We start from the raw sequence: 7606 nt of genomic DNA on the forward strand, positions 1-7606 counted from the left end.
GTCGGGGAACTAAGATCTTGCATGCCGCGTGGCGTGGCCCAAAAAAAAGACAAAGCAAAAACAAAAAATTGGTTGTGGGAAAATATACATAACATAAAATGTATCCTTTCAACCATTTTTTAAAAAATTATTTATTTTTGGCTGCATTGGGTCTTTGTTGCTGCATGCGGGCTTTCTCTAGTTGCAGTGAGCGGGGGCTACTCTTCTTGCGGTGCGCAGGCTTCTCATTGCGGTGGCTTCTCTTGTTGCGGAGCATGGGCTCTAGGTGCGCAGGCTTCAGTAGTTGCGGCGTGTGGGCTCAGTAGTTGTGGCGCACTGGCTTAGTTGCTCCGTGGCATGTGGGATCTTCCCGGACCCGAGCTCGAACCTGTGTCCCCTGCATTGGCAGGCAGATTCTCAACCGCTGCGCCACCAGGGAAGCCCTCTTTTTTCTTTTTAATTAATTTATTTCGTTTTTTATAGAACTTTAGTTGCGGCATGCGGGATGTTTAGTTGCAGCATGTGGGATGTTTAGTTGCAGCATGTGGGATCTAGTTCCCTGACCAGGGATCGAAGCCGGGCCCCCTGCATTGGGAGCGCGGAGCCTTAGCCACTGGACCACCAGGGAAGTCCTCGTTATTTTCACTTTGAATATTATCTTGCAGGATCTTGGTGGTAAAATGATCTCTCTCTCAGCCTTCACTATTCAATCCTTGTCGTTTCCTCCCAGACTCCAGTAAAATGAACTCTTCCTGAAAATTTCAGCTGGGAGTGGGGAGGGCGTCACATCTCGTGACTTTAGACCAAGCTGGGGTCAAAGCTGCTGCTCCCCCTGCCCTTCCTCTGCCACAGGCCCTTCTCAGCAGCATTGGAGAGCACAGCTGGGCACACTTCAGCCACAACCCAGCAAGGGATCCTCCAGGGCAGAGTGAGCCTTTATTAAGCTATTGTCTCTAAGGTACTTCACCACCCAGAAACAGCTGGTCCAAGAATATGGGGCGTGACCTACTGAAGACTCAAGGTATGTCCCTAGTTGGGAGGCAACACCTGAAAAATGGGGTCCTCACTTAGAGGATAAAGCGTATGTGCTGAATCAGAGGCCAGCATATCCCGCAACAGAACACACAGTGAGGAATCATGACTACACCCAGTAATCACTCATGGAATTTTTGTTTCCTGTTCCTGAAACTTGCAAGGGGAAATGCTTCCAACAGTGGACAGAACAATGGTTCCACTGAATTGGAGGCTGGGACTGCCAGGGGACCGTGTTAGGCCCCTTATCCATGGGACCAAAATAAATAACTAAAGTAAATATATATATATAATCTAAATTATATATTTAAAATAATATTATTATTATCACCATAACATTTGCCCAGTGATTTTTTTTTAGTATATTCACAGAATTAGGCAACCGTCATCACTAATTTTAGAACATTTCCATCATTCCAAAAAGAGCTGCCATTCCTATCAGTGGTCACTCCCATTCCCTCCTCCCTCAGCCCCTGGCAGCCACTCATCTATTTTCTGTCTCTTTGGATTTGCCTGTTCTGGACACTCCATATAAATGGAATCATACGATATGTGGCTTTTTCTGTCTGGCTTTTTTCACTCAGCATGTTTTCAAGGTTCACCCGTGTTGTAGCACGTGTCAGTACCCCACTCCCTTTTATTGCTGCATAATATTCCATTGTATGGCTATATCCATGCATCAGCTGATGGATATGTGGGTTGTTAATGCCTTTGGCTATAATAATAGTACTGCTATGAACATTCACGTACATATTTTTACGTGGATATGTGTTTTCAGTTCTCTTGGGTGTATAACTGGGAAGGGAATTTCTGGGTCATGCGGTAACTCTATGCTTATCTGTTTGAGGAATTGACAGACTGTTTTCCAAAGCCGCTGCACCGTTTTTACGTTCCCCCAGCAATGTATGACATCTCTCTGACACTTGTCATTGTCTGTCTTTCTGATTATAGCCATCTTAGTGGGTGTGAAGTGGTATCTCACTGTGGCTTTGGTTCCATTACCCTAGTGATTAATGATGTTGAACATCTTTTTTTTTTTGGCGGTACGCGGGCCTCTCACTGTTGGGGTCGCTCCCGCTGTGGAGCACAGGCTCCGGACGCACGGGCCCAGCCGCTCCGCAGCATTTGGGATCTTCCCATACCGGGGCACGAACCCATGTCCCCTGCATCGGCAGGCGAACTCTCAACCACTGCGCCACCAGGAAAGCCCTGTTGAACATCTTTTAATGTGCTTTTTGGTCATTGTATATCTCTCCTGGAGAAATGCCTTTCAAATCCACTGTCCATTTTTAAATTTTTTGGTTGTAAGAATTCTTTATATATTCCAGGTGTAAGTCCCTTATCAGATATACGATTGATAAATCATTGATTCTATTCTGTGGGTTCTCTTTTCACTTTCTTGATGGTGTCCTTTGAAACATTTAAAAAAAACACTTAAGTTTTTAAATTTTTTTTGGCTGCGCTGTGCGGCCTGCGGGATTTTAGTTCCCCGACCAGAGGTTGAACCCTGGCCCTTGGCAGTGAGAGTGCAGAGCCCGAACCACTGGACTGCCAGGGAATTCCCCCCCAATTTTAATTTTAATGAAGTCCAATTTAACTATTTTTTTCTTTAGTTATTTGTGCTTTTGGTGTCATGTTTAAGAAACCATTGCCTAATCCAAAACTGTAACGAATAAATCCTCTGTTTTCTTCTAAGAGTTTTACGGTTTTAGCTCTTACATTGAGATCTTTGATACATTTTGAATTGGTTTTCATATATGGTGTGAGAAGGGGGGTCCAACTTCATTCTTTTGCATGTGAATATCCAGTTTTCTAGCACCGTATGTTGAAAAAACTATTTTTTCCCCATTGAATTGTCTTAGAAAAAAATCAATTGACCATAAGTGTAAGGGTTTGTTTCTGGGCAGCATTGGCACTTAGTCCCGGTTTTAGATTTTTTTCCACACTCTGCATCCCACCCTCTCAGAGACTCTGGCGCCAGCTGACTGTCACCCCATCCTCAGAGGCCTGGGGCTGGCTCAGTGGGATCCTTTCTCCAAGCTCCTGAGGCAGCAACACCAGGGGAGCAGCATTTGCCTGGGCTGGAGAAACTGGCTCATCCAAGGTCATTTCTTCTTCCAGAGACAGCCTGTATCCAGAGACTGATCAATGCGACCTGTGAGGATCCAGCTCCTTGCCCCCAGCTCAGGACAGCTCTGCAAGGCCATCTCCGCTGCAGACCTACCTCTAAGTTCTTACAAATGAAATGACATACAACTATCACATGCCCTGGGGGGCTATTCTCAATCGACCCAAGCCAATCCTGGTCATTCCACTGCCTTTGCTAGTAGTTGGAGCAGGAATGGACACATGATGCTATTCTGGCCAAGGAGAGTTAGGGGAAGTCAGTTGGAGAAGGGGGCTTCTGAGAAAGTTTTCATAGACACAAGGGAGGAACATTCTCTTTTCTGCCTTTTTGTATTAGTGCCTAAGGGTGTGATGCTGTAGTACTGGCAGCCATCTTGAGGCCACGAGGGGACCAGCCTGAGACTAAAAGTCAATACACTGGATCCCTGAAGACACGAATACGTTGGTGAGCTACTGAATTAATCAACCCTAGAGGTACCCTATCACCAGACTCCTTGTTGCTTGTGGCAGGCACTGTTAACGGTCCTCTAGTGTCCATTCTTCCTGTCATCCTTTTAGTAATAGAACCTACTGAGTTTTAGCTGGACATTTGCTGCCCCCCCGCCCCCGCAGGTGCAGACTACACTTCCAAGCATCCTTGGTAGCTGAGTGTGGCCACGTGACTGAGTCTGCGCCGATGGGATGTGAGCAGAACATCCCATTGCAAATTCTGGATCATCTTCTTAAAGATGTTTGCCTTGGGCACTCTCTTCCCCTCTTCTCACTCGCTGAAAAACAGCAGCAGCTGGAGCCCTTTGGAAGCTCCATCCTGGAGCTGACAGTGGTCCCATTGGAGCACTCACCTTGGGGCACTCACCTTGGGGCTGTGATGTGAGAGAGAAACAGTCTTCTACCTTATTTAAGTGACTTCACTTTGGGGTCTTTTTGTTACCAGCAGCTTCCCGAGTACCTTAGCCAATATATCATGTGGGATAATAAAGGCCCTCCTGATTTCAGCCACCTGAGTTTTTTCTAGCAGCCAGGACCTCCTCTCTGCATTTTCTCTCCTTGGAAGTTGATGGGGGCTGGGGCTGTGTTCTGATTTTCACTGACGGTGGACTATGTGGCTACAAGGAATGTCTTCCTGTTTGGGGGTGTCTCCTCCCCCCGCCCCACTGAGTTCAGTCTCACCCACCATCTTGGTTCCCTCCCGCTGCTGCTTCCGGCCCAGGGAGGTGGATGCCCTCCCCACCCCCCACCGCAGAGCCTACATCACACTTGAGTCCACAGTCAGTTGTCAGGCCCCGAAGCCGTGTCCAGTCCTGACGCCTCCACCTCACAGCAAACTTCCCAGCATGCCTTGCACTGGCTGGTCCACTTTAGGACAAACAGATTTAGGAACAAGTAAACCATGAAACCAGACTTCCAGGAATATGGTCCTAAGTTACCTCATCCTCGTTCTCAGATAGAGGACATTCCAACTGAACATGTAAACAAGAAGTTGAATATTGATACAGCAGCAAGGGGGAATCATTCCTCTACCCCAGAGCTGCTGGAAAAGCTACTGCCTTGCTCGCCTGTGCCTGGCCAGCCGGGAAGGTTCATTAAATAACTGATAGCAAACCTGCCTTGTGCTCCTGCTGCGCCACTTGCTGCCCCCCAATAAAGGAATGGGTCCTCATCTTCTTCCCCAGCCTCCGGACAAAAACATCTGTAAACACATCTGCCAGAAACAAATCACATGGTTCCCAGGATCTGATTACCGTCCCCAGGGCAGCCTTCCCCGAAGCCCGCCCCTCCCTTCCTTCTCCTTTCCCAGAACTTAAGAACAAATGCCCAACAAATGTTCCGGTCCTACTCCAAAGGTGGGGGTGGGGTGTGGGGTGGGCAGCCTGAGGCTGCCAGGCATCAGGCCGACTGTGAACTTGGGATGGGGCAGAAGGAAGCACAGGGTGTCTGGTCCAGGCAGAGGGGCCCAGGGAGGGCTCTGGGCTCCAGTCCGTGGGCGTTGCACAAAGGAGGTGGTGAGGATTCCAAGCTCCCGTCCCAGGCTGGCACTAGAGCCCTCTCTAGCCCCCCAGCCAGCCTCCTTCCTGCCCTGAGCTCTTTCCTTAGGACAGCCAAGGCCTGGGTTCAAATCACAGCACTGGCTGAGCCTGTTTCCCCACGTAGAAACGGAGGTGTGTTGTATATAACGTGCTCCATGCCAAGGCGCTGTGCTGGCTCATGTGATCGTCACAAGCAGGCTAGGAGTGGGTACCATCTGTCTCCTCTTTGCAAAAGAGGCCACAGGTACAGCTCTGGCCAGGGCCAGGAAGCAGGGAAGGGTGACCTTTGGGCCCCCCTGCCCTGCCCTGCCCTGGGCATTAGGACGGTTCCTCCTAGCCCAGAGGAGGTACCAGAACACAGCACCAGGACAGGCGAGGCTGGGGGCCTCCAGGCTAGGGGGTGAGGGCAGCAAGGGGCACCGTCTGGCCTCACAGCCTGGAGATGAATCAGCCTTTCTCCTGTTACCTCGGCTCCGCCTGTACCCACCCTCGAGGATGCTCCTGTTATTTCTGGCTGGTGGATCCTGCCTGGTGTAGAGCTTGCTGCATTAAGAGGCTGGGTGTGGGGCAGCCTTAGTGAGGGGAGGGCTCAGCGAGGTACAGCCCACAACCATCCTGGCCAATGCATGGAGGGTCCTTACTAGAATGTGAAAGAGAAAAAAGTCAACCCCAAACCTCTGTGTCCCCTCTCTGTCCCTCCCTGCCCACCTTCTCGGAGACAAGGATGCCAGGAACATCTGAGGGTTCCCCCATCCTTGGAGGGCCCTGACCACCATGGCAGGATGGGGTCCTCTGAGAAGGCCTGTACACCTGCACTCCTGCAGAGCTGGCTGCAGCTGCTCTGGCCCGGCCTGTTTCTTTGGGTTAGAAGGTGTCCAGGGTGGCCGAGGGTCCAGGGATCCCTAACTGATGCTCCCAGAGAGAGGGGTACAGAGCTGGTCCCTCTGGGCCCTCAGCTCTGCATGGACTGATGGGAACTTCCTGAGGCCTCTGCAAAGCCACATGGATGTCCCCCTGCCACGAGCCTGAGCCCAGCCTCAGGAAAGACCCTGAGAGAGGCTTGGCATGGCTCTGCCCTTCACACCTTTGGAGGGACGAGCCAAGACTCCAATGGCCATGGAGGATGCCTGAAAGCTGTGGGGCTGGAGGAGGGGGCAGTCAGGGAAGGCTTCCTAGAGGGGACCTCAGCCTTATGGAAAAGAACAGGAGTTTGTTGGTGAAGGTGCTTGGAAGGCACTGCAGGCAAGCAGCATAGAGAACACCAACACGTGGCCATTAGGGTGGGGACGGGAGTCAAGAATGTGGTTTAATGCCAATGGAAGGCAATGCTCAAGGCTGGAGAGGGAGGCTGGGCCAGATTATGGAGGGTCTTGAATGCTGGGCCCAGGAGTTCGGCTTTGTTCCCTAGGCAACAGGGAGCCATGGAAGAGTTTAGGGTGAGGGAGTGACATGTCTGTTTCATCTCTGTACATGATCACTTAGTAGGCACTCATGATATAATGGCCAAGTGACTAAACAATGCTTTGGGACTTCCCTGGTGGCACAGTGGTTAAGAATCCGCCTGCCAATGCAGGGGACATGGGTTTGAGCCCTGGTCCGGGAATATCTGACATGCCGTGGAACAACTAAGCCCGTGAGCCACAACTACTGAGCCTGTGCTCTAGAGCCCTCGAGCCACAACTACTGTGCCCGCATGCTGCAACTACTGAAGCCCGCGCACCTAGAGCCTGTGCTCTGCAACAAGAGAAGCTACCGCAATGAGAAGCCTGTGCACGGCAAAGAGTAGCCCCCGCTCGCCGCAATTAGAGAAAGCCCGAGCACAGCAACGAAGACCCAATGCAGCCAAAAATAAATACATTTATAAAAACAAACAAACAAAAACAATGTTTCACACTAAGAGGTCATCCCACTTGCTCGAGTATATATATATATATATATAGAGAGAGAGAGAGAGAGAGAGAGAGAGATTGCTTGTATTATTAAAGTAAAATCTACTCATTCTAAAAAAATTTTGAAAGATAGGTGAGGCGACGTTGCGGTTGGAGAAATAACTGACAGTATTCATGGTTCTCATCAAAAGCATTGCCTGCCCTTGAACACCCCTAAAGCCATGGGCCTCACCTCCCTACCAGGCTGCCCAAGACCTTTTTAAAATAATTAATTTTATTATTTTTTTGGCTGTGCTGGGTCTTTGTTGTGGTGCGCGGGCTTCTCATTGTCGTGGCTTCTCTTGTTGCGGAGCATAGGCTCTAGGCGCGCAAGCTTCAGTAGTCGTGGCGCGCGGGCTCAGTAGTTGTGTCTCGCGGTCTCTAGAGCGCAGGGCTCAGTAGTTGTGGCGCACGGGCTTAGTTGCTCTGTGGCATGTGTGATCTTCCTGAGCCAGGGCTCAAACCCGTGTCCCCTGGGTTGCCAAGCAGATTTTTTTTTTTTTTTTTTTGCGG

Source organism: Leucopleurus acutus, assembly GCF_964270905.1.
Source record: "Leucopleurus acutus genome assembly, chromosome: 11".
Taxonomy (NCBI): domain Eukaryota; kingdom Metazoa; phylum Chordata; class Mammalia; order Artiodactyla; family Delphinidae; genus Leucopleurus; species Leucopleurus acutus.